We start from the raw sequence: 27,717 nt of genomic DNA on the forward strand, positions 1-27,717 counted from the left end.
TTATTTCATAATAAGTCAAACATATGCAAGTGTTAGAAGTTACTCTAAATGGTTAAATTTAACCTTTTGTAGTAACATCAAATCTGCTTATTAAAATACAGTTTCCCCCTCATCATAATCGTCCCTTGAACTTTTTATGTAACATGAATGAGCTTCTTGATCTCCACTCTCCCTTAATCCAACCAGTCAAAAGTCTCTCTGAAAACACTTTCCATTCATTTATCTCCTCCTTGTGTCTAATGTGGCAGAGTCAGCCAGGATGTGTTCTGCAGATCTGCACTTTATGAACATCCTCTCCAGAGCTGTGAATGCAATTCAGCAACTAGAATTTTGTTTTGGTAGTAAAGAAAAAAATGGAATATTCTCTGCAGGTTTTAACAGAAGAGAATGGTGCTTTTAAAATGATAACACATTTTGCAAATATAGGAGTTATTTTACTATAAAGAGGAGGGTTGGAGAGGGTTGTGGGGGTGGTAAAAGGCACCAGAGAAGGAATCCATAGAGTTTATTATTTTCCTGGTCTCTGCAACTAATTATATGCAGAACAGAGCTGGGCCTGTGTTGTTTTTTTTTAAAATTAATTAATTTTTTTGTAACATAGGTTACTTTTACAAGCTGGTTGGGTAGTCTGTAAGTCCTATCCAGATCTAATTTTTATTCTATGAAGGGGCAGAGGAGATGCTGACAGACAGAAAAGATAGAGGGGTCCAGGAATAACTGACTTCACCTAGCAGGCAGTGTATTGGGGATCCCTGTTTCTAGGTATCCTGTGTAACATGTCCTTCACCAGATAACCATGCAGCTGAATCCTTTCCCAGGACGTTTTCCTTTTTACCGATCTTTCGGAATCTCCCTTCAAGTGGTCTGACATCCAATCTCTGCATCAGAAATACTGTAGCAGAGGAGTGACCTCCAGGTTACCACTCATCCCAGTGCCGAAAGTGGTGGAACAGGCATTAGGGTATCAGGGCGACCCCTAAAGGTGAGCGGCTGGTTCTAGAGATTGGGGTCCCTAAGGAAGAGCGCCGATCGACAGCTGGCATCTGAGGATCTCACGGTCGAAGGAGTCCAGAAGCGCCGCGGGCGCCTTGGCTGGGTTGGGGTGGACAAACCAGTCCGTGTCCCACTTTTCTCTCTACCCCCAGTCCCTAGTTCCCCGCAGGGTTTCGGCCGGTCGCCCACAGGCTCATATTCTCCTCCCTCCGTCTGTTCCCCACCTCCGCGTTCAGCCTCAGCACCCAGCCTCACAGCCCCGGGTGCTTGACGCGCCATGCCGCTGGGCAACTGGATAACGGGCGGGCGGACGGGGGCGGTGCCCAGCCCCCGGGAGGCGGGAGGAGGGACGGCAGAGAGAGAAAAGGGGAAAAGGAGAGCAGGAGGGCGCCAGTAGCCAGCCCGTTTGTGGGGACCGGCAGGTAAGCACACAGCGCCGGGATGGGTCTATCTCCTCGGGTTCCCGAGACCCAGCCCAAGGAGCTGGCGACTGGCGCGGGCGCCTCCGGCGCAGCGCCTGGACTTGAAGGGCTACGGGACCGCGGGGTGATAGCTCCCTCCGCCCAGCTGCGGCTCTGAGTCGGGGCCCAAGGCCGCCCTGAAAGGCAGAGTCAAATTGGCCTTGCTCCGGGGGCCGACATCCCGACAGTGGGAGAGTGGCGCCGTGGGAAAGGGGGCTCCTGAGACGCGTTCTCTGAGGGGGTGACAAGTGTACCCAAAGCCTTCAAACGGCCTCAAACTCTCCCCACCCCTCTAGAAAATGGAATCACGAGTCTTGTTCTCGCGGTCGCTCCTCGAGACGCGACTCGCGGGCACTCAGTTTACCTTTCCGGTCAGTGGGTGCGGCGGAGCCTTAGGAGCGTGAAGGCGCTCCGGACCCTGGAAGGCTTGGCACAGCACCGCCTGGAGGGACCCAGAACAGGTGGCCCGGGGTGCAGCGGGATGGAGAGGCAGCCCGGAGTCTGCGGGTGAGCATGGGGAAAGGAAGAAGCTGGAGGTCTCAGGTGATCACTTTTCGACTGGGAATTGAGGTTTCGAGGCTCCGGGACTATAAAGGAAGAGAAAGAGAGCTGATGGACCTCCAGAGACCTAGATGAGGCAGGCGGCAGCGTCTTCTGAGGCTCCCTCGATGGCGACACTTCTTTGTATGTGTTGTCCACAGGAATTCGTTGGGGGGTCTCGTTAAAATGCAGATTCTGATTCGTAGGTCTGAGGTGGGGCCCTGACAGTCTGCGTTTGTAACAAGCTCCCGCATGCTTCTGCCGCCGTTGCTGTTCCATGCACCACACTGACATGGCAGGCCCTGCAGAAGTACTTATTGTTCAACAGTTTCGAAAAACTTAAGTGGGAGATTGGGAGAGTTGGTCCTAAGACTTTACAATCCCACCTCCACCCCAATCACACACATTAAACCGACTGCTACTCATCTAGCAGCGAAGTATTGTACTTTTCTTACTACCACTTACTAGCCAAATACATCATCTAATAGTAGAGCTCCCTGTATGGGCTTGCGACCTGTATTTGTTTAATGCCTTGCTGTCACTGTCAAATTTCTTAATAACTGTTGAATAAAAGGCTGTGTGTTTTCATTTTGCACTGGACCCCACAGATTATGTAGCTGATACTAATAGTCATCAAGGCAGAAAAAAAAAGGATCTATTTGTTCTAATAGGGTTCAGAGCTGGTGGGTGGGTAATGGAGAGTGAAGGTCTATTAAGCAGAGACTAACTAGATGTTGCAGTTCCTCCCATCTTTCTCAGCTTCTCTTGCACTATTTCAAGAGGTAAGCCTATGATTATAACCTCAGTGATATACAGTATGCCAATATTTATTGTTTATTCATAACAATAAACAATTTATTAAGAGTTTAATTGTTAACAAACAATACAATTAAGTTTGATGTCATAATAGTTTGTAAATTAGGTGACAAAATGTGTGTTATTTCCAAAGGATTTGCCAAGTCCTTTTTAGTGTCTCAAAGTTTTGCTTAGTAAAGGTCTAAAGTGAGCTGGACACTGCTTGGCTTGACTGCTTTTATAGCTCAAATGCAAAGCTGGAAAACAAAAAGTGGCCAAATTTTGTAGTTGTTCCAGGGGTATTGTTTTACAAAGCCTCAGCTAGATGCCAGCCCTGATCGGATTCCCTCTGCTCTTATCATTCCCACATCCCTGCAAGGTGACTTTCACTAAAAGAGGGATAGAGCAGGTTTTTTTTTTTCTATTGAAAAACACCGAAGAAATGTAGGGCCAGCATCCCTGTTTTCTCCATGAATAATTCTTGCCCCAAACCCATGGACTCCAGTTGTGTGTACTTTTCTAGGGAAAGAAAGGAAACACAGAAAAGAAAAAAAAAAGGACTTTAATTATGGATATGATTTTGTTCTGTAGAGGGAGAGTAAGTCTGAGAAATGGAATTTCATTGGCAGGTTTAGCAGGGAAAGAAGAGCCACTATGTTTTTGGTACCATGAACAGCCTTCCAGAAATGGCAAAGTGAATTTGCTCTGGTGTTAGGGAGAGCCAGTAAAGAAGCTGCTTTTCCATGGCCAACGTGGTCACTCTGGGGACTCTGGTGTGGCTGTGGTGTGACAGTACCTGGTTTGGGACTCAGAAATGGGGCATAACTATAGGTCCTGGTGCCTTCACTACTCACATGAAACTAACAAATACATTTTTGCATTTTGCTCTCTGAGAGTGCCAATTCACTTTTCGAATACTTGCTACAAACTGGGAAGAACACTATTCAATTAAAAAGGGGGGAGGGGATGTGTTTCTGTGATGTTAATAACTTCAATCACAGAAAGGAGAGATTCTGCCTTTAGTAAAAAGCTTGGGAGCTAGTTTTTATGCCTGACTCAGAAAGGCCTTCGCTACCTCAAGATAGAGAAAAACATTTTTCTTTTAGATCTTTTAAAAATGTTTATGGTCTTAAAGATATGTGGGGTTTTAATTCACATGAAACATTTTGGGGTCATGGTATGAGATGGAGGATACTGGAAGTTCAGAAATAAACTAAACACTTGGGGAAAATTATCACAAAATAAATTCCCTCAATCAAGTCAGAATCTATGAACACTGTTCCATTTTATAAATCTACCTAATTAATTCATGAATCAATTCCATGTTTTTAAAATTGAGGTATAATTTATTTATAATAACATCCACTCCTTTTAGAACATAGAGAAGAACTTCATCACTCCAAAAAAATTCCTTATTGAGCCTTTGTAGTCAGTCAATCCCTCCCATAACTCTCAGTCCCTGACGACCACTGATTTGTTTTGTCCCTATAAATCTGTCTTTTTCAGAATGTCCTGTGAATAGATTCATACAGGATAAAGCTTTCCAAGTCTGGCTTCTTTCATCTTGCACAATGCATCTGAGATTCATCCCTGTTGTTGGATGAACCAATAATTTGATCATTTTTCATTGCTGAATAATATTTCATGGTTTATTTATCATTCACCAATTTTCAGTGATTATGAATAGGGCCAATATAAACATTCACATATAGATTTTTGTGTGAACATAATTTTCATTTTCCTCAAGTAAATAACCAGAAGTAAGATTGCTATATTGTGTGGTAAATTTAACTTTATAAGAACTGCCAAACTTTTCTCAGGTGGCCGCACTACTTTATTTGACTTATACAAAGTAGAATTAGTGATTTTTTTTGAAAAGCAGATCTTTTACATTTTTATAAAATCCAATTCATCACGTTATTTTCTTCTATTGATAAACCTGTTTAACTAACCTGTTAGATAAATCTTTGTTTACCTCACATTTTCTGAGACATTCTCCTGTACTTTCTTTTTGGCATTTTATATTGGGTTGGCCAGAAAGTTCATTTAGTTTTTTTCCATAAAATAAGAGACATTTTTCATATTCAAGAATAACTGTATTGATTTGGATATTCTGAGTATGTCGGCTATCTCTCCTGTGGTATAATGTTGATTTTCTCAATTAACATCTTGATTTGGTCACTATCAACTTCAAGTGGTCTTCCCGACTGAGGAGCATTGTCCAGTGAGAAATCTCCAGCATGAAACTTCACAAACCACTTTTGACATGTTCAATTAGTCACAGCACCTTCTCCACACACTGCACAAAATCTTCTTTTGAATTTCAGTTACATTTTTACTTTTCTTAAAATAATAAAGCATAATATGCCAAAAATGTTGTATTTTTTCCTTCCATCTTCAATATTAAAATGGCTACACAAAAATTCACCAATTTAGATGAGTTTTTTTAATGTACACTCATATGACAGCTGTCACAATACAGTCTAACAAAATTGTTTTAAATGAAGTTAAAGACAACTAAGTGCTACTAGAGTCATCTTACAGAAAAAAACCAAACAATCTTTTTGGCCAACCCAATAGTTTTATCATTTATGTGAGTTTATAACTTCATTTTGAGTAAATTTTTATAGATCAAAGTTCACTTTTGTTCTATGTAGATAACCAGATGTCCCAACACTATGTGTTGAAAATTCTGTACTTTCTCCCCATTGTATCCTCTAGACCCTGTTGTCAAAAATTAATAGACTGTGTAAGTATGAGTTTATTTTTGAACTCTATTCTGTTCCATTAATCTGTATGTTTAGTGTATGTCCATCCTTATGTGAATACCACATTTTAGGTATTACATAATCTTGTGATGTGAATTCTTAGATTGTTTTGTGTATGTAAGTTTTATTGCTTTTAGAAATTGTATCCTTTTTCCCATTTCATAATTACTATACTACTATATAGAAAGGCTAACTTTTTGTAGATCTGTCATATTCAAGGCATGTCGCTGAACTTTTGTTAGCTCATAATTTTTCAGTAGATTTTCTTAGATTTTGAAGGTAGACATTCAAACCGTCTGCAAATGGCAATAACTTAGGAACCCCTTCCCTCAATGATTTTTCCTCATTTTGTTGACTTGCCTTAGTGGCTAGGTTTCCCTCTAGGGTAGTTATTTGAGTGGCAATGCTTCTAATAGTGTACTACTAGGTATTAATTATGCTTGCTGTAGAGTTGGTAGTTTTCCTTATTACCTCCAGGAGGTTTCTTTCCACTTTTAGTTTCAAATGTCTAAAGTTTCATTTTAAAATTTCTGGTTCTTGGCCAGATTTCTGGTTGTGCTTGGGATTTTTTTTTCTCAATTTCAGGGGAAAAGGGGAAGGGTTTGCAGGAACAAGTATAAAGGGACACATGGACAACAACTAAGGGGGATGGAAATGGGAGGGAGGTGGGGAGCATTTGGGGGGTGGCCTGGGATGGGAGTAAAAGACAGAAAACTACTTGAACAACAATTAAAATAAATCATTTTTGTAAAAAAGTCTAACAGTTTAGACGTGAGTCAGTCTTTTCAGCTTTGGATGGTCATATTTTGATCTCCCTTGGGGAGAAGATAGTGTAGCATAAGTCAATTCATTTTATGTAGACTATGAAGAAACTACCCTTAGAACTTTTAAATAATATTTTAAATTTGAGCCCTGGCTGGTGTGGCTCAGTGGATTGGCCGCCAGACTGTGAAGCAAAGGGTCACTAGTTTGATTCCAAATCAGGGCATATGCCTGGGTTGCCAGCCTGGTGGTGGTGGGGGTATGTGTGCAAGAGGTACTCGCACATTGATGTTTCTCTTTTCTTCCCTTCCCCTCTCTCAAAAAATAAATAAATAAATAAAATCTTTAGATTTGGAGAGATGCCAGGTACAAAAAGGATGAAAAAGAATAAAGGGACAGTTTATAATCTACTTATCCATAAATAAGATAGCTTTTTGTAGTGTTTTTCAAATTTTCTGGTCCCACTATTCATAATGAGAAGCATCTATATATTTACAGATTTTATTTTTCTTTAGAAGAGAAGGAAGGAGAGAGGGAGAGAAACATCAATGTGTGGTTGCCTCTCATACGCCCCCCATCAGGGACCTGGCCCACAACCCAGGCATGTGCCCTGACAGGGAATCAAACTGGGATCCTCTGGTTTGCAGCCCCACTCTCAATCCACTGAGCTACACCAGCCAGGGAAAGAAGTATATTTTCAGTCTCAATCCAGTATGAACATAGGTAGATATAATTGAAACAGCACTTCACAAACTGCTATGAATCTCACAAAGTATGCACTTTTTCTTTGTGCAGTGTATGCTAATATTTGCAATTCTCTTCCATCTATTTCATTTTCAAATAATAATTATAACCCTCTAAATTGATTTGACCACTCCCTCATAAAACGTTGTTTTATAAAAATTGTTGATTTGGTTTTTAGGTCCAAACTGCTGAACTATGTCCAGAACAAATTCATTTTATATTACATCTTGCTGTGATGCAAAGGAGTTCAATTATAACACCCTTGGATAATCATGCTATCCACATTTTTCTCTTTAATTGCTGTATAGCCACTAAACCAGTCTGCCAGCATCCACCCTTGACCCCAAGAGTAGCCGGTAAATGTAGTCTTGTAAACTCACAGCTCGAAACCCATTAATAATCTCTACCACACTTAGAATAAATCCCCAGATCTCCAGTGTTGCCTCTGGGGCACTATAAGGCCTTTATGCCTCATCTTCTCATACCTCCTCAAACACCCCAGTCTCCTTGCTCTTCCTCACCCAAGCCAAGCATTTGCTTCCAAGCCTTTGCATCATTTCACCAGGTATTCATACAACTTGTTCCCTCATTTAATTTGGGCCTTCTCTAGCCTTCATTCTAAAATGGCATTAGTCACTTACCACTATAAATGGCCATCCTCTCATCCAACTTTTGTATTCTTTGTACCACTATTATTTGGGGTTATATATTATTTATTTATATAAGCCATGTCTTCCCTGCCTCCCCTGTGCTAGACTGTAAGTTCCACAAGGGCAAGGACTTTGTGTATCATAGTCAATGTTTGTTGTATTCTCAGTATCGACAACAGTGGGACATAGTAGGTGATCAATAAATATTTGTTGAATGCATGAATGATGCACATAGAATCTAGAAACATCAGGCACTAATCTTAAGACAAATCCAATGCACTCTGACTTTCTGTTCAATTTTAATGTGAAAACTTCTTTAGATTTAGTGTGGAGTATATTTTAATGTAAGCAGTTCATTAATCAACAGACATCTGGTATCCACTATGTTTCTGACTCTGTGATAATGTACTAAAGATAGCTAATAGCTAATATTTATTAAGCAGGCACTGCTCTTACTGCCTTGTATGTTAACTCATTTAATCCTCTCAACCTCTTGAAACACATTTTACGGATGAGGAAACTGAGGCACAGAAAGGTTAAGTAGCTTGTCTAAGGTCATAGAAAAGGTAAGTAGGGGATCTGGGGTTTAAAACCCAGACCACCTGATTTCATAGTCTGTGTTCTTAACCACAATGCTCATAGCAACAAACAGTATACACAATTCCTGACCTTTATAAATATGTAATGTTTATAGCCTTTGTTCTCTTAGCATATCGGTTTTCAATCGGGACTGATTTTGCCCCCTACCCAAACCCGAGGAACATTTGGCAATGTTTGGAGATATTTCTGGCAGAGGTGGGGGTGCTACTGGTATCTATCGAGTAGAGACCAAGGATGTTGCTACACATCTTATAATGCAGAGGACTTCCTCTCTTGCCCTTTTATTCCCCAACAAATAATTATCTGACTCAAAGGTCCATATTGCTGAGGTTGAGAAACCCTGCCTTAGCACAGCAATTCTGAAAGCTCATTCAAATCACTTGGGGGAGTTTTCAGAATAAATACTGATATCTAGGTCCAGTTCCTGTCCTTAATAAATCTCAAGTGGGCCTTCAGCATTACCTACCATGCTTGCACAGTGAGTTTGCATTTCTACTCTCCAAAAACAGCTATTTTATACCTTCCTTTATTTCCTTTGTCACTCCTACATCAGCTGCTCATTAGACAGCAATCTCCTCATAGTCTCACCACCCAAGCCCCTAACATACCTGTATTTGTACAAATACTCATGATAACCCCCACTGTTACTGTGAAACTGTGAATGATCCATCCCCAATGTGTCAAAGACTGGCTTCTTTTCCAGGCTCTGAATGTATTCTTTTTAAATCATTGTTTAAAACTTTTTATTTGAAATTTTCAAAGTTTAAAATTAAGTTGCAAAAATAAAAATCGTAGAGAGAATACCCATATACCCTTTTATACAGATTCATCTATTGCTAACATTTTAACCTATTTGCTTTATCATTTGCACTGATGGACATGCATAATTTTTTTCTGAACTATTTGAGGATAAGATTACATGCATCATGGCTTTTATTCCTAAGCACTTCAGTATGGATTTCCTAAGAATAAGAATATTCTTTTACATAACCACAGTACTATTATCAACTATAGTAACTGTTATCTAATCTGCTATTTGTGTTCCAATTTTGACAGTAAACGTGATAGCATCCTTTACAATAATTTTACTTTTAGTACTGGATCTGGTCTAGGGTTGTTACGGCATTTAGTTGTCAGGTCTCTTAGCCTATTTTGGTCTGCAACATTTCTACAGCCTTTATTTGTCTTGTATGACATTGACATTGTGGAGGAGGAAACAATTTCCCTTCTACTCTTCTTGGGTCTTGGTTGAGACCTCTTTGTAATAAAAGTTGGATTAAGGGGAGAAAAGCAAGCAAGTTTAATAACATGAATACCTCCTGTATACATGGGGGAGACCCAGAAAAATTGAAGAACTCCCCAAAATGGCTTAAGCTACCACCTTAAATAGCACCCCCAGGTAAAGACAAAAGAAGATGTTGGGGGCAGTTATGGGAGGTGATAGGGTAAGGTTTTTATTAGATTTAGGTCAGTGCCTTACCCATTGATAAAGAGTTTCTAGAGATTTAGAGTCACACTCTTACAAATGGAGATTTCTCTTATTAATATAAATGTGTCTTACAAGAAGGTAACTTCTCAGTTTCCAGAGCTTCTCCTAGGTCTTATTTCTTAAAAAGAATCGACCTCAAGATAATCCTTTTGCCACACAGGTATATTTTGTGCTGTCATATTCTGCTCCCTCCTACTTGTTTTCAAAGTTGCTGATCATTTTCTCCTCTGAATGCAATTAGGATTAGTAGCCAACTTTGGACATGCACATCTGTCTCTATATACAGTGTTGAGGCTTTTTATTCATAACTTCAACTAATTTTTGGCATCAGTTGTTTTTCTACATTTTTCTCCTAAGAATCTGTTTCTATGCTCATTTATCCCTTTACCAACTATGTGTATAAAGATGTCATTTTTAAATATCTTAAGAGTTTTAGCAAGGGAGAAAAAGGTGGGGGACAAAATCAATGGAGGTTCTTGAAAAACTCAAGTGCACTTTATTTTGCTGTGATTAAACCCAGGTAGACAGGTTGACACTATCATTAACTTACTCCATTTAGCAAATCTGAAGTCATTTTGACAAACTGGTTAGAGCAAATACCATAAAATCAAGCAAATACCTAGCATTTGGTTTTGGTAGGAGACATTTACTGAATGTACTCTGTGCTGAGAGCCCCTAAAGTATCTACAGCAGTGCCTTTAAAATATACAAATCAAATAGATAATACAGGGAATTTTGTTTAAGATGTGGATTCTGTAGCTCTCCGGTGAGGGAGGAGATTTCTGCTGTTTGGGGGCCACACCTTGAATAGGGAAGCTTGAGAGCATTGCTGGGGATTACCTGAAACTTTTGTCAGTTACCCTTTTACGGATGATAAACATCTCTGCCCAAGTGCTGTTCTGGACTTGTCCTCCCAGCCCTAGCCTGAAGAAAAGAGTGGGGCAGGGCAGGCATGAAACAACCCTTTTCTTGCCTGGCTTCAATATTTCATACTTCCTTGTTCATTCCAGAGAGACTGGGTATTCATTTCAACAGCCCTGACCCTGACCACTTGAGTACACACCAGCCCCCTTCCAGCCATTCGCTGCGCATTTCTCTGCCAGAGAGCCTGCTCTGTCTGCCCATGTGGTAGACTAGGAGTGCCAGGGAATTAACACTCCCCTCCCCTCCCCACCCAACTTGGGCAACGGCCTTACTGAAAGTTGCCCTAGTGAAAGTTGGTAGATAAACAGTGAGTTCCCCTACCCTCTAGTGAGCAGGATGACTCTGGGATGGAGTGATAGGTGTTCTACACAGTCCCAGGAATGACCTTCAGTTGCCCCAATTGGTAACTGGCTTGATAACACATCTGTGTGTATTAGCTGCCTTCCTGCCCCTGTCTCATTTCCCCATTCTCCTATTTCCTGGGATCACATCCTAAGTAAACCTTTTGCTTTTGAATCCTTGCCTAAGAGTTATCTTCTGGAGGAACCAAAGCTGTAGATGTTTGAAGCCAACAGTCAGGAAGAACTTTTGTTTCTTTAAATAAAACCCCATTGCAAGAAAACAACCAGGAGCTCCACAGGACTTTGTTGCAGGGGAATTGTCTAGTTATTTTGTTGGCATGACACCAACCATTTGGATGGCTGGAAATAAGCCCGATTATGGAGAGCATGCTTCTGTGTTCCTGGGTTGATGTGCCTCTATATGAGGTCTTCTCCTGAGAGCAGGTAAAGGTTCAAAAAGTGTGAGGTCACAGGGCACCTATAGATTGAGAATGGGCCCCACCTAGGGGAGAGAAAGGATACTAAAATGGAAGTCAGTTTTCTGCAAGCAATGTCTGCTTGTCAACTTTGTCAAGACCTGTTCAAGTCTTCAGGATCATTTTCTTACCTTTTGTTTTTCAAAAATAACAAGTAAAATTAAAGAATTGAGTATTTAACCTTGTTTTCTTGGATCTATGAACAATTTAAAAGATAAGACATTGTCTTTTAATGAGGGAGTCTAATTGACTCTATACAAAGGGAAGGTAGAAGTACAACTTCTCATTGGTTTATCCAGCGTCCTATCAGCATAAACTTTTTATTAGCCAGCATATTCTGTATAATGACAACAGATGTTTGCAGTGAAGATTCTTATGTGCTGTTGAAGCCTAAAGTAGTTTTCAAATCATCAAATACTAAACTATGTATGGGATAATTTTCATATTAACTGTATGAAAAAGTCTTTTCATACAGTTAATTTTGATAAAGTCTTGGTTACTGTTTGTTGCTAAAAGGTAATCCTTTATCAATGAGGAAGAGTCCATTTCAATACTTTATCTCCTCCTTTCTAGCATCAGAATGGTAAAGTGAGCTCTTCTTGTGGTTAATTATTGCTGGGATCTGGTACTTGTGGATAATTGGTTTAGGTAATCAAAACACTATCAGTCAGGCACTTGGCTTTGACCCTTATGTGACCTTTGCTCCTAGGGGGACCCACTTAGGGTGGGTCAGTGATGATTCAGTTCTGTTGAGGAAAGTGCATGGAATTCCATCTCCTTTGAACTTGCTCCATCAATGGTGTCATCTAGGGGCCCTCAATCCTGGCCATACATTAGCTTAAAAAGGTGCACAGAGGTAAGCACTATCCTGAAATTGGTGTTTATCTTTTCAGACATTTCTTATACTTATTTGGTTCCTAGGCCTACGCGCAATCCACTGAGCTATACCAGCCAGGGCTCTTTATACTTATTTTACATATGAATATATCCCTAAGCAAGAAAGAATGCTACCTGCATGCTTTTAAACTTTATATGGTTTTTTTACTCTCATATTCTTTTGCAACTTTTATTTTCATTTTTCTGAGATTTATCCTTGTTGCTACATGTAACTCTAACTCAATTATTTTTCTCTGCTCTGTAGTATTTCATTACATAAATATATAACATGTATACATTCTTCTATTGGTGGTCATTTAACTTGTTTCAGATTTTGCTATTCAAAATGAAGCTGCTATGAACAGCCTTGAACATGTTTCCTTGTACTAATATATGAATGTTTATCTAGGGATAATATCTAGGAATAGAGGTATTGGGTAGCAGGGTATATGACTCTTCAATTGCACTAGGTGTTGCTGGATTACATTCCTAAGGAACAGTATAAGGCACTTCCTGTTGTTCAGCATCCTTGCCAACACTTAGCATAGTCAGACTTTTGAATATAGCTATGATAATAGGTATGATATTGTGTGATATCATACCTATAGGATATAATACCTAAAAGATCAACAGGTATGATCTTTTAGTTTTGACTTGCATTTCTGAGTACCAGTATTCACTGGCTCTTTAAATTTCACGTTTGTGAAATTTTAGTTTGAGGGTTTTTTTGCCCGTTTTTAAAATCAGATTGTCTGTATTTTTTATTGATTTGTAGATGTTCTTTATATGTTCTGATACTAAGTTTTAGTGATATATGTTGTAGTGTGGGGGCGACTTTCCTTGTAAGTTCCCCCGTGTGCCACAGATGAAAGTAAACATGGCTGAGACGTGATGTGATCTGCTTGGGGAGGAGAGGTGGCCAGCTTCTCAGGGGAAAAAGGCCTTGAGCCCCTTCCTCCAGGGGCTTTTACGGGTTGGAATACACAGGAATGCAGGTGGGCAAGGATCAAACAGTAGATAACCTTTCAAAGAAATCTGAGGGCTTAGTCTGAGTCAGAGTCTGTCAGAAAGAGAGTTTTAGGGTTTCCTGCTCGAACCCTTAATATATGAATGAAAGCACTCTTAGCAGAGCAGATTTCACAGGTTTATCAGGAAGTCTTTGTGATGCCAGATTTTTCTCCAGGACACGCTCTAGCAAGGCAAGGAGCTGCACCCCTCCCCATCAGGTATTCAGGCTTAAGGGGATTAGAGCCAGGAAGCCCTTCTCCCAGAGAACATGGGGGTGGGCTTTGTCAAAGTGGGGGCAGGGGGGCGAGAGTCCATTGCTCCCTCTTTGTTGCAACCTCCCCAAGTCCTTCCATGATGGCCTCCCAAGTGGTTGTGTCTGGGTTAGGTTGCCCCTCCTCTGAGGGCTCTTACTTGTCAAGGACTTCCAACCATGCTTTGGGGGCAGGGAGGAAACTGAGGCAGCATTTGCTACCAGAGACAAGCTTTGTCTCCTGCGACTTGCATCCCAAAGGTCACTGACTCCTCCTTAGCCACAGGGGGTAGAGTTACAATTCCTAGAACTAGGCAGAGTGGTCCACAACATTGTAGATAATGTCTCCCAGTTTGGGGTTTATTTTTCCCCTTTTTATGGTATCTTCTGATAAAGTTCTTACTTTAAATGCAGTCAAATTTCTTCTTTTTTATCTTTTGTACTTTTTGTATTTCTATTCTAAAGATATAAAGATATCCTTCTACATTTTGTCCTAAAGTTTTAAATGTTGGCTTTTCAAATAATTTCAGTCTGATTGGAATTGAGGAATCTGTGTGCAGATTATTTTTCCATGTAGAAAATCAGTTGTCCCAGCATCATCTGTTGAAGAGTTGATTCTTGACCTCCTCAACTGCATCTACTCTGGCACCTCCTTTGCTATATGTGCCCATATATATATGAATGTGCCTCCAGGCTCACTCAAATTTGGCTCTTCTTTTTTTTTCCTGACACATAGTTTTTCATTTTTATTTATTTATTTATTGTAATATATTTTATTAATTATGCCATTACAGTTGTTCTATTTCCCCCCTTATTCCCCTCCACCCTGCACACCTCCTCCTCCACCATTCCCCCCCTTTAGTTTATGACTACGTGTCTCAAGTTCTTTAGATTCTATATTTCCCATACTATTTTGGCCCTTCCCCCTATCTATTTTCTACCTACCATCTATGCCACTTATTTTCTGTACCTTCTCCCCCCTTCTCCTTCTCCCACTCCCCTGTTGCTAACCCGCTACGTGATCTTCATTTCTATGGTTCTGCTCCTGATCTAGCTGTCCTCTTAGTTTGCTTTTGTTTTAGGTGTGGTTCTTAATAACTGTGAGTTTGCTGTCCTTTTACTGTTCAACTTTTTTATCTTTTTTTTCTTAGGTAAGTCCCTTTAACATTTCATAGAATAAGGGCTTGGTGATGATGAACTCCTTGAATTTGATCTTATCTGAGAAGCACTTTATCTGCCTTTCCATTCTAAATGAAAGCTTTGCTGGATAGAGCAATCTTGGATGTAGGTCTTTGGATTTCATGACTTAGAATACTTCTTTCCAGCCCCTTCTTGCCTGTAAGGTCTCTTTTGAGAAATCAGCTGACAGTCTGATGGGAACTCCTTTGTAGGTGACTCTCCCCTTATCTCTTGCTGCTTCTAGAATTCTCTCCTTCATTTGAATCTTGGCTAATGTAATTATGATGTGCCTTGGTGTGTTCCTCCTTGGGTCCAACTTCTTTGGGACTCTCTGAGCTTCCTGGATGTCCTGGAAGTCTATTTCCTTTGCCATATTGGGGAAATTCTCCTTTATTATTTGTTCAAATAAGTTTTCCACTTGTGGCTGTTCCTCTTCCCCTTCTGGTGCCCCTATAATTTGGATGTTGGAACGTTTAAAGATGTCCTGAAGGTTCCTAAGCCTCTCCTCATTTTTTTGAATTCTTGTTTTTTCATCCTTTTCTGTTTGGTCATTTTTTTCCTCTTTCTGGTCCACTCCTTTGATTTGAGCCCCAGTTTCCTTTCCATTACTATTGGTTTCCTGTGTATTTCCATTCATTTCAATTAGTTTAGCCTTCGTATGTTCCTCTAATTTGTGACTAAAATCAACCAGTTCTGTGAGGATCCTGATCACTAGTGTTTTGAACTGTGCAGCTGAAAGTTTGGCTATTTCTTCATTGCATAGATTTATCGGCTCTGGGGCTCTGAGTGGTTCTTGAGCCATGTTTTGATATGTTCGTGCCTGTTACATATGAGGAGCGGAGCCTTAGATGTTCACCAGGGCGGGTCTACCCAGGTCGCTGGTTTGTGATGCTGTATGTGAGGGCGGGGTCAGAGAGAGACAATGGCGGTTCCCTCTGCCGCTTCCTGCCCCTGGGGCCTGCGCAATCCTTCTCACTGCTAGCTCCTTCACCGGTTTATCTGCGCGCAAATGTGTGACCAAGATCAGCCCTCAGTGGGTCTGCCCGCTTCTCCACACTTGAAATCCGCCCACAGCTGCTGGCGCACCTGGGTTGCTCACCTGGGTTGGTCTGGTGGATCTTTTCTGCCCGACCCCACTCTGCTGCTGGCTCTGCCCTCTTACTGGTTTGGCTGAAGGGTACGTTGTTGTCAGACTTCCGTGTAGTTAAATTTTCTGTGGTCTGGCTGCGTTTTTGTTGCTAAAACTTTGTTGTTTTTAAACTTAGTTGTGCGAGAAGGCGCAGTGATTCCACCTATGCCTCCATCTTGGCGGAATTCTCCAAATTTGGCTTCTTGGCATATTTGTCTAACCCTGAGTGAATACTATGCTTGATTGCTATAGCTTTCTAATGAGTCTTGGTGCTGGTAGATCAAGCCATCACTTCTTGTTCTTTGTCAAATTGTCTTGGCCATTTGCTTTTACATACATACCATAGAATTACCATAAAGTTCCATGAAGAACCTCATTAATATTTTGAATTAAATTGCCTTGAATTTGTAGCATCATACATTTTTTCCCAAAATTACTTATATAGAGATATCTCATTTGTATCTCACTAACAAAATGGGAGGTAGGTTAAATGCTTTACCCACAGCTCACAAAGCTAGTTAGTCAATAGCAAAGTCAGATCTTTTATTTTTTAAACCTTTTTTTATCTCATTTTCTTTACTTGAGAAACAATTCATATACTGTATAATTCACCTTTCTAAAGTGTACAAGTCAATGGTTTTTAGTATATTCACAGGGTTGTATAACCATCACCACTAATTCCAGAACATTTTCATCACCCCAAAGAGAAACCCTGTACTCCTTAGCAGTCACTCCCTATGTCTCCCACTTTACCCCTCCTCCAGCCCCTGGCAACCGCTAGTCTACTTTCTGTATCTATAGATTTGCCTATTCTGTACATTTTATATAAATGGAATCACATGACATGTGGCCTTCTGTATCTGGCTTCTTTCACTTAGCATCATGTTTTTAAGTGTATTCCATATGATGATCCAGAAATTCATTCCTTTTTCTTTATTTTCATTTGATTCCTTTTCCTTCATTCCTTCAGTCCTTTAGCCAAGTCTTTTGACTCTAAGTCCAGTGGTCTTTTCACAGTTACATATTAAATCAATCGGTAAGTAGATATTTGTTTCTTCAAGAAGCTAAGGATGAAATGAAATTATTACTCATGAGCCTAACAAGGAAGTTCTCCAGCCTCACTTGTTGTTGGCATGCAGCAGGCACTTGAACACTGAGCTGAGTGTACCACATTAGAGGATCAGCATCTGAGTTCTTCAAAAGAATCTCGTCAAACTTTCGCTAAGCACTGTCTGAAAAGCTGAATATTGTTTAGGTTGTCAGGTGTGCATTAGATGTACACACTTGATTTTGCAGAATGAAGTAGTGTTTTCTGTGAAAATCGGGTAATATCAGTTCAATGTGATATATAGATCTTGGTTTGAAAGAGTTATATAAAGCACTTTATATAAAGAACCTCTCTATTTTTTAATCCTTACCTAAGACATGCTTACTGATTTCAGAGAGAGGGAAAGGGAGGGAGAGAGAGGGAGAGAAACATTGATATGTGAGAGAGACATCGAGTGGTTGACTCTTATACATGCCCAACTGGTGACAAAACCTGCATCCTAGGCATGTGCCCTGATGGGGAATTGAACCTGCAACCTTTTGGTTTATGGGACAATGACCAGCCCACTGAACCACACTGGCCAGGGAAAGAACCTTCGTCTCTTTAGAAAAGTTCCTATTCAGTTAAGCCAGCCATTTTCAACTGGTGTGCTGCAAGAACTTTTAAAACATGCAATACCTGACTACTTAGTAAGGGGCACTGACCTCTTTTCCCTTAGATGGTAAAATTTTTTAAAAATGGCAACAGCCAACATAATGAATCAAAACTATACCTATTTTTGTCAAATCAGCAAAAAATATATTTTTGGGTGTGTTGTAGAATTTTAATTAGTTTATGTGTGCCTGCTATGAGAAGAAAAAGGTAGAAAATCACCAAGTTAAGGAATATTGTGCTGTTAATTTTAACCATGAGCTTGAATTGAACTATCCAGAAAAATTAGAATGATTGACACTATGATTTACCAAACCCTGAACTAAATTAGACATGCACACAAACAAATATATATAGACACACACACAAATATATATACATATTTCCCTGCAAAACCTGCTGAATCCATTTCAATCTACTTCCCAGACCATTCCTAGTGAACAACTGAACCCACATTTGCTAGGGTTGGGATGAGGAAGGATTAAACACATGCACACACAGTCATAATTAGCTGATCTGAACAAACCTCAAGCTATTTTGTTAACTAAACCTAAATCAAGCCATTGATTCCTTTAGATTTTAGCCAGCTATTTTGGAAATCATTTTGTAAGGTTTTAGTTCACAACCCACAAAATTGGTTTTGGAAATAATCCTTTTCCCTTTGCCTACAAGGAATCACAAAGCTGAATATGAGTTCACTTGCAGTAGTTTTTCTTCCCCTAGGTTTTCAGATATCATTCTATTTCTGTTCCCTCTCTCCTTCTTTTTTTTTTTTTTACTGGCCATGGATTGGCCCTTCTTTCCCAATAGTATGTCCAACTTCTTCAAAAATTTTCCATTCATTTATCCATACATTCTTTCAACAAATATTTATAAAGTCCCTACTATGTGCCAGACACTCTTCTAAGCACTGGGAAATCAATAGTGAAACAAACAGACAAGCTTATTTTCTAGTGGAGGAAGCAAATAAGTAAAATATACATTTTGTTAGGTGGTGATTAGTGCTATCTGTGGAGGAAAATGAATCAGAAAAGAAACACAGGAAGCATGAGGGTTTTCAATTTTAAAGAGCATTTCTCTAGGTCAGTGGTTGGTTTTGTGGCCCTCCACCTACCTGTTTCTGTAAATACAGTTTTATTAGCACACAGCTACACTCATTCATTTGCAGATTGTTTGTGACTGCTTTCATGCTACAACAGAAGAGTTGAGTAATTGTGACAGAGACCATATGGTCTGCAAAACCTAAAATATTTACTATTTGATCTTTTACAGAAAATACTACTTTCATCTCTGTGCAGAGAAAATGCAGATTTTTACATATGATATTCTTTTTATAGAATTAATATTCATGTTGTGCTTTTCACCTTCCAAAGCATTTTCAAAAACACTGCTTCATCTGAATGGTGCAGCAGTGCTGTAAGATAGGTCTCAGTTGCTTTGTTTTATAGGTGATTGAACTGAGCCTTGAAGAGGTTGTCCAGGCCTGCTGATCTGGTGTTTAACTCTAGAAGCTGGTGTTTTTTTCAGTCTAATCTATTCTTGATGATAAATATAATCCAGGTTTTTTAGCACCAGGAGCTTCTTAATATGTGAAACACAGGAAGGTAATACTGTGTAGGCATCAAGAGTGTGGGCTCTGAAGCTGGGCTAAGTTCAAATCTTTGCTCTGCCACTTACCTCTGTTACCTCAGGCAAGTTATTGAACCTCTCTGTGCTATTCTTTGGTATCCTTTTCTATAAAGCAGTTATAATAGTATGCCTTCTGCATAGAGCGTTGATATATTCTAGCTTGCCTGAGGCAGCTCTGATTTATGCCTGTTTTCTCTACATTAATAGGGTCTCATTTAACTTTCAGGTATGCCAGTCTGGACATTAAATATGTGCCCTAGCTAGGGCTGTTGCAGGGTTCTAGTTAGTACAGATAAAACACTAAGAATCCTGACCAACCATAGCCTGCATTTACTAGACATTGGCTGTCATATCTCATCTTAAAGCCATACCAATCTATCACTTAGTTTTCTTCTGGCTTGTTGCTTGGTTTCATGAAGTCCAGACTGATTCTTGTCTGAAGTGATTTTTTTGCATCTGGGTAAACAGGCTATCAAGGATCCTTCTTCTAGAGAGCAGTGTCTTCTGCCTGCAGTTCTTATCCCCTAGAGAATCTCCTGGTTCACTCCCTGGTCTCCTTCAGCAGGTCTTGGCTCAAATATCCTCTTCTCATGATGATTTCACAGGTCCTTTCTCAAAAAGCGCCACCCCCTCCCATGCACTGTTTATATCCACTTCCTTGCTTTAGTTTTGTACTCAGTACTTGTTACTAATAACACAGGTTCTATTGCACAGCTGATAGTTTTTATTTTTATTAATTTTTTCCTAATAATGTTTTAGTATAGTTTTGTTTTGCTGTTACTTGGATAGATAAAAACTACAAAATTCACTGTGCCTATAAGGTTTATTTTTCTCATTTTAAAAATAATGTATTTTTATTGTTAAAATTGTAGAAATTATAGAAAACCACAATGAAATAAATATAATTCACCCATAGTCCCACCCATGTCACCAGAGTTGGCATTTTGAGGTGTATTAAGAAGGCAACTTTATACCAGCTCTAGAGGGAATGTATTTTCTGGTTTGATCATATAAGTTTAACTCAAAAGCTTATAAGCAAAGGTTTATTCTGTTCTCTAAGTATTATAATTTTAATTCTACTTCTTTCCTCCATATTTTCATCTGAAATTGGTCTGACAGGAAATATTAAAGCACTGGTCCAGCCTAGTCCCATCTTTAGAAATAAAGAAAAATCGTGGAAGAACAGTTGAGTAAAAAGGAACACTACCCCACTTAGAGTTAAGGTTTCCTGGCATGTTTGCAAAGCCTGACTTCTGAACATCTTAACATGAAATAGAAATCTTAATAGAAATGATTGTGTAGTGAGACTTCCTATTTTCTGATTTTTTATAATATAAAGAAAACTGCACATTCTTTTTGTGTCACTGTCTCACTAAAGAGTGTAATTCAGCTCCTCATGTGTTTGTTTCCCATGCCTCTTTAAAACTTATAATTTCATATATTTGTCCATTTACATTTTTATTTGTTTGAGTACCCCACTGGCATGTATGTTTCAGAAGGGCACAGTTGTATCTGTCTTGCTCACCAATGTGTTCCTAGCTCCTCACATAGTGCCTGGCACCTGGGTATTTACTTATTAAATATTTGTTGAATGGGAAGGTGCCTGAGCATGGCAGGCACATTCACTCTCTGTGCAGTTGGGCTGCTCTCCATCTGGGCCAGGGTGGGGATGACCAGTGTGCAAGGTTCTTGGCTGTAAGAGAATGAATGACTAAAAGGGGGTGCTCAAACATCATCCTCACTTTCTCCCCCGGGTTTCATATTTCTTTAACAAATAACCAAGTCATTAATCTGACCATCCAGTTGGTTTAAAGTGCCAATGCCTTTTGAGACAGGAAGCTCATTAGAACCTTCACACTCAGGGATCAAGAGTAGATATTAGCTACATTTTGGGGGGCATTTGTGATAGGGTGGGAATGAAGAGAAGAGCACAGGGAAGGGAGGCAGAAGAGGGGCTGGGAAAAAGGGGATGGCCAGTGAGGAAAGGGTGCAGAAGGGGCAGTGAGCCCACCACCTACATACACAGTCTCTTCCAAAGAAGCACATTCAATTTCACTTACAACCCAGGCATGTGAAGCAAATAGCAGAGCACCTGACACACATAAGCAGTTAATGATAGTGATAACACTAATAGCTAATACTTTTCTGAGCATGTACTATGAGCCAAACTCTATGCTGAGCACTTTTCATGTATTTACTACTCCTTCATAAGAATTTTAGGATACAAATATATGATTATTCCCATTTCATGGATATGGAATCTTGAGGTAGAGAGGCATTAAATACCTGTGACTACTTCATCCTACAACTTGTGATAGGCTAAAATTAAATATTGGTTATTCTTATCATGACTCAGAAAATATCTTGCTGCCTTGCTACACCTCCATTTTTTTCTGCAATATCTTATGTGTAAAAATGCTTTGCCAATTTTGTCAATGATTTGGCATTATTACAGTAGAATAACTAAAGGTACTTTATAATACTTTTGGAGTGTGAGTTTTAAAGCAAAGACTTGGAGATGATTATATATTCATTTTTACTTGCATAAGCACACTACATCTTTATTCAGGTAGGATCATTTTTACATTAAATGCTATTTTTCTATCTATATTTCTAACTATAATACTAATAATTACTATTTATTGAGCATTTGCTATGTGCCAGGAATTGTTTTAGGCATATTATATATATTGATATATTTATGTGTCCTAATAACTGAGAGATGAACACTACTGATATTACCTCCATTTTACAGGTGAAGAAACTGAGGCACACAGAGAGACTGAGTTACTTGCCCAAGGTTTTAGGGGCAAGTGGCAAAGCCAGAATTCAAAGGCAGGGACTTATGCCCTTTGAAACATTCCGCCACTTGTTCCATGAACAGGCACAGCAACCTTTCTTTCCTATGGTTTACATTTATCAACAATTCATGAATTAGGAAGTTACAGAATATTCCTTTCTGAGGAACCCCACTAGCTATAACCTGACTTTCCCATTTTGGTCCATTTCTTTTCAACCCAACCCTTTCCAATGAGAAGTCAGGAAACCAGTTAAAAGATTTTGTTTTATATTCATCCTGCACTTTTTTCTATAAAAATTTTCATAATCCCTGAGATTAACCTGTGTGACTGTTATACTTCAGATGAGAGGAATAATGTTACTATTTTCCCACACTAGTTGGAACACCTTTGTTTTGGAAAAATCATTTAAAAAATACTGCAAAGCCACCCATGCTGCATCAGTGCTGGAGGGAGTCATTTGGGAAGAGGCAGAGTCCAGACACTTGTGGGAGGTACAATTTTTGTGGGCTGTTTGTGAGTCCAGTTTTGCAGTCTTCAGAGGACTCCTTTGGGGCTGTCAATGAAAACCATTGAATCTGTCAAGTTGTTGTTTGCCAGGTATCCTGGAAAAACACACTGACAAATCTCAGCACTGGGTGGGTCAAAGAGGATAGTTCTAAAAAAAGAAAATGGATGGTCCTGCTCTGGTGAGGCCAGGACTTGGTGCTGCAGCCAAGATCCCTGGTGAGAGAGGAGTTTCCACCGTTGGAGGCTTTCCCCACCCTACCTCACACCATCCAGTCTGCAAAAATAACTACTTCCGGTGGAGCCAAGTAGTCATTTGAAGGCGATATTAGCAAAAGGGAAAGGCAATGCTGATGCTTTAAGAGCACATCCTTATGAGGGAGGGGGAAAAATAAAAAGAGAAGGCCAGTCAACAACTGGGAGATTTTCCTGGATGTAGGAGAGCTGTTTGGAATGACATTGCCTTTTGGTTTCTAAGGACAAGCTGAGAAAACCCATAATGTAGAAAAAGCCCCTTCTTGGGAGTCTCTTCCCCATCCCTCCCCCTTTTCCCCCTGTAGCTCACTGCAGGAATCCATGTCAATGTTCCTGTGCTGTTCAGGCCTGACTCCATTGGACCCTCCTCAGTCATCCATGCCTCCTTACTATCAAAGTTGGCCTGATCAATTAAGCCAAACTCATCTGTTAATGACCACAGTAACTGAAATTTGCACTCCTGAATAGGTTCCAATGCCTTAACAAAAACATAAGCCTTGAGAGGTGGTTTTTTAGACATCTATCAAAAATTAAGAACCTCCAGAATAGGAGAGGAATCCTAGTCTACACAAGCTTTAATGGGCTTTCTAGGTCACCGTTATCTCCTTCTGTCCCTTTGATGTAGAACATGTTTCTATGTCCTCTGCCTCCTAACCACACAAAAGACAGAATCAGTCACTCCTATCTTTGTGTCATTATAGCAGTGTTCTCAGGACCATGAGCACATTTTATAACACCATTCATCCACATGTAGGAGTTGACCAGAGATGTTTTTTGCCTTCCCAGAACATATCCCTTTATCCTTTCCCCATGTAAACTGGACTGGCCTCCATTTAGAAAAGAGTCTTTAGAAGCTACAGCTTCCTGTAGATAATGTGACCACTGGGTTTGGTGAACTGAAAGTCGCTGGAGATAGCCTGATTGAAATCAGTTCAAGAGAAGCTGGGAAGAGAGAAGTAGAAATGCTGCTGAGTATGGCTAACCCCTGAGCATATTCATTTAAGGACTAGTTGCAAGGAAAAAACTGTGCTTCTTTAAAGGATTATTATGGTTTCTCCTCTTCATAGATAAGAGTTCAGAATGGAACATGGTATCGTTTTCTATCTGGGCACCAAAGAGCAGTGTTTGTGGTTTAATAATACAAATGCAAAGAGCATAGGACCAGGTTATCTGTTTTCTAGTTCTCCTCCTTGGTTTTATCTCCTCTAATTTATATTCTTCCGGAATCTGCTTTTCATCTTGGGAGGAGGGGAATACAAAGCGTCATGTTGTCATTTCTGGTCTTGGTTTTTAATTATCGCTTGGCCTCCATGGAATAAGCAGGGTCTCTAAATGAATGTATTACTAAAAATTCTAAGACACAAGGCCAATGTGAAATTTCTCCACCTTTCCAGAGACCTCCTGGGCTACAGCATGGTTCGGAACAGGTTTGTGTAGCCCCCAAGGCCAGGTGCAGGGCAGAATTTTAAGATGGTGAGGAGTAGGGGGCAAGGCTAGAAGGCAAGAGCAGAAAAGAGGAGCCTATGCACCCACCGTTGAAGCTCCAGGACTGATTTCCTGCTCTTCCTAGACCAGTCTATGTACCTTCTCTGGCAGCCTAGGTAGTATTTGTCCTCACAGTTGGCCTTGTCCTTCCTTCTCCTGCCTTTGACCCTCCTCATCCTCTCCAGGCACTTGGCTCACAGCTCCTATTTTTAAAGCTGGCCTCTTAACTTTACACCCCCCTTTCTGGTTTCTTCATTCTGCACCCCTCTGAAATTAGGCCTTCACCAAATACTATACTGTTCTTTATTGTTGTTTTTGATACCTGACTCATTTTTAAGTTGTCTCTTAGGGACTGGTGTGAGAGGGAAAAGCCAGAAATTGATGTTAACACTGTGGAAACTCTATATAACATGATTGCCAAAAGCATTTTGAGGAAGCATCCCATATACTTGTAACCTAGCAAAAGTGAAATGCTGGGACTCTGCAGGGGCTGGGATGGGGAGCTGTAGATTGGATTACTGGGGAAGCTGTAGCTGTGGTAGGAAGGTATGCTGGACCAGGTGTGGAGAAGTGAGATAAACTGGGTTCTAGGCCACACCCAGCCACTTACCAGCTCTGAGCTTCACTTGACTCAGCTAAAATCTAGGTACTGCCTGTCACTCTCTCACTCTTAATATTCAGTCCAGACACAAGACCCAATTCTTCCTTCCAGATACTTCTCAGATATGTCTGTATCACACCACCACCACCACCATCCTCATTCCAAGCTATCAATTTCACCTCAAATACATCATCACTTCCTCACTAATACAGAGCAGAACAAACTATTGACCACCAGCCAAATCCCACCAGCCCAGCTTTTGTTAAAGTTGTATTGGCACACAACCATGCCCATTCATTTACATTTTTGTCTTTGGCTATTTTCTTGCTAGTGGCAGAAATGAGTAGTTGCAGCAGAGATCCTATCTATACTCTCAAAACTAGAAATATTTATTATCTGACCCTTTACAGAAAAAGTTTGCTGACTGTTGGTGTAAAGGGAAAGCTGATTTGTATAATTATTTTGAATCTTCCACCTCTTCTGAACTGTATTCCCATTATATTTCAGTAGATCTTCATGTGTGTAACATGACATAAACAAATTTATAGTCACCTTTTCCTTGATTACACCTCTTTGAATTTTTATTTTAATGAATTGCTAAGACTTTTTAGAACAATGTTTGAGAACTGAAAGCAAAAATCCCAAGCTGAAACCCCACTTCTTCTCTGTCCTCCTCCAATCCATTTTCCACTCAACTACCAGAACAATCTTGTCAAAATGTGAACACGTCACCCTTTTTTAAGATACTTTTGGTAACTTTCCATTGCTTTCAGAACAAGACACGAATCCTCACTGTGGCCACCAAGCCCCAGTGTGAGCTGAGCTCTCTGCTTGTTCCTCCAGCCTCATCTCTCAGAGTGCTCCCCCTACCCACTGTGTCCTGCCCACTCTGGTTTTTTTTTTTTTTTTTTTTTTAGTTCCTTACATGTGGCTGGACTCCCTCCTGCCACTGTGCCTTTACATGTACTGCTTCCCTTATTTGGTGTGGTCTTTTCCTGCCTCTTTGCTATGACCCCCTAGGTCATATCCCATTGCCTTCACCCAGAGGTCCACATGCTTTCCCTGGTGGCACTAATCACAGTTGCAATTTTGCATTTATTGCTGTTAATTTTCATATCACATCTTTGTTTCCCCAGTAGACAACAAGCTCTTTAAAGGCAGGACTTATTTCAATTTCTAGTGTATCCCCAGTACCTAGCACAGGGCTAAGAATTTGCCTGGCAGCTGCTCTGTAAACATTTGTGTGTCAATTGGGATAAGGCGTGAAAAAGCATCTTGTTTACCATGAATGACTGTTCAAGTGGAAGGTTCTTAAGAACAAATGAAAAGAAGGAAAAGTAATTCTCTTAAACACAGAGGTTCTAGAGATAGTTTTAGAACACAGAAAGAAAGAACACATGTTAGAAGATGTTTCAGGGAAAAGAAGGGAGTCTTCCTCTTCTCTGCCAGAATACTGCCTGGAGAAAGTGACAAAAATCTTAGAAATGTGTTCTAGGTGGTATACTTCTGATTTACACTTGCTTTTTAAAGAGATTTTATTTACTTATCTCTAGAGAGAGGGTAAGGAAGGGAGAGAGAGAGAGAGAGAGAGAGAGAGAGAGAGAGAGAGAGAGAGAAAACCATCAATGTGTGATTGCCTCTCACATGCCCCCTATGGGAGACCTGGCCCACAGCCCAGGCGTGTGCCCCAACTGGAAATCAAACCAGTGACCCTTTGGTTCACAGGCCGGCACTCAAGCCACTGAACTACACCAGCTGCAGCTGACATATACTTGTTAATGGAAGCCATTAAAATCTCTGTCCACCTGACATTTTGGCATTCAGTTTCAAAATACACTCACACATTCACCTAGAGAAGAAGAGAATTTCTCCAGGGAATTAATTCTAAGGGAGAAAAAGTGTCCCATTTAAAAATCATTTACAAAATGAACATTTATTCAATCCTGACACCTAAACTGACCTTTCTAAACATCAATGTTGTAGCTACAGATGGCAGGTTCCAGGATATGAGGTAGAAGTAAGCTTTTTAAAACTCTGAAAAAACAGCCCTGGCTGGTGTGACTCAGTAGTTGAGTGCCAGTCTGTGAACCCAAAGGGTCACCAGATTGTTTCCAGTCAGGGCACATGCCTGGGGTGTGGGCCAGGTCCCTAGTGGGGGAAAGGCGCACGAGAGGTAACCACACATTGATGTTTCTCTCCCTCTCTTCCTCCTTCCCTTCTCTTCTCTAAAAAATAAGTAAAATATTTTAAAGTCTGAAATAACACCATTCAGGGGAAAAGTAATACTTTATTTTATTCAGGGGAATAAAGTACACTCTATATATAGGAGAAGAAGAAAAGCATTTTAAGAAATGAACCTGTTTCTGGCTCCTGAGTCATACTGAGCAATTTGAGGTCATTAGCAAATGATCCTATTGCTTTTATTTTATTCATGTAGTAAACGAATGGAAATCTAAGCATTTTATCACTCACAGTGGATTGTTTCCTGTAGTTATAAATATAATTTCTGCTCAAATAGCCTGGGCAGGCAAGGCAGCCATATAAGAGAAGGGGTGTACCCCTTAACCTTTGGGCATTTGGCTTGAAAGGTCCATTTTCTTATTATGCTTCCCCTCTGGTGGCAAGGAGCAATGGGTAGAGGGCTTGACTAGAATACACTTCAATAGTCTATTCAACAGGTCACAGTGTCAAATTACTCTCCTGGGGAGATAGTCACCAGCAAATGCCTAGTGATGAGGAGCAAACTGGCAAGTGTCCA

At 40.2% G+C, this 27,717-nt stretch overlaps 1 protein-coding gene and 1 long non-coding RNA gene across 5 annotated transcripts in view; one reads left to right on the plus strand and one right to left on the minus strand.

Moving 5' to 3' along the window:
* Positions 1-1,330: 1,330 nt before the first annotated feature.
* LOC128625957 (uncharacterized) overlaps positions 1,331-27,717 on the minus strand; it is a 127,376-nt gene continuing 100,989 nt past the window's right edge. Inside the window, exon 4 of the long non-coding RNA XR_008389824.1 lies at positions 1,331-2,296. This is a non-coding gene — a long non-coding RNA (uncharacterized LOC128625957). The remainder of the gene's footprint in view (positions 2,297-27,717) is intronic.
* ADGRG2 (adhesion G protein-coupled receptor G2) overlaps positions 1,331-27,717 on the plus strand; it is a 123,599-nt gene continuing 97,212 nt past the window's right edge. For all 4 annotated transcript variants that reach the window (XM_037157547.2, XM_037157549.2, XM_037157548.2 and 1 more), the window contains exon 1: positions 1,331-1,415. The gene's annotated coding sequence lies outside the window, so the exon portion shown is untranslated. The remainder of the gene's footprint in view (positions 1,416-27,717) is intronic.

This window comes from Artibeus jamaicensis, unplaced genomic scaffold, assembly GCF_021234435.1.
Source record: "Artibeus jamaicensis isolate MK-2021 breed Jamaican fruit bat unplaced genomic scaffold, CSHL_Jam_final scaffold_1283, whole genome shotgun sequence".
Classification (NCBI taxonomy): Eukaryota; Metazoa; Chordata; class Mammalia; order Chiroptera; family Phyllostomidae; genus Artibeus; species Artibeus jamaicensis.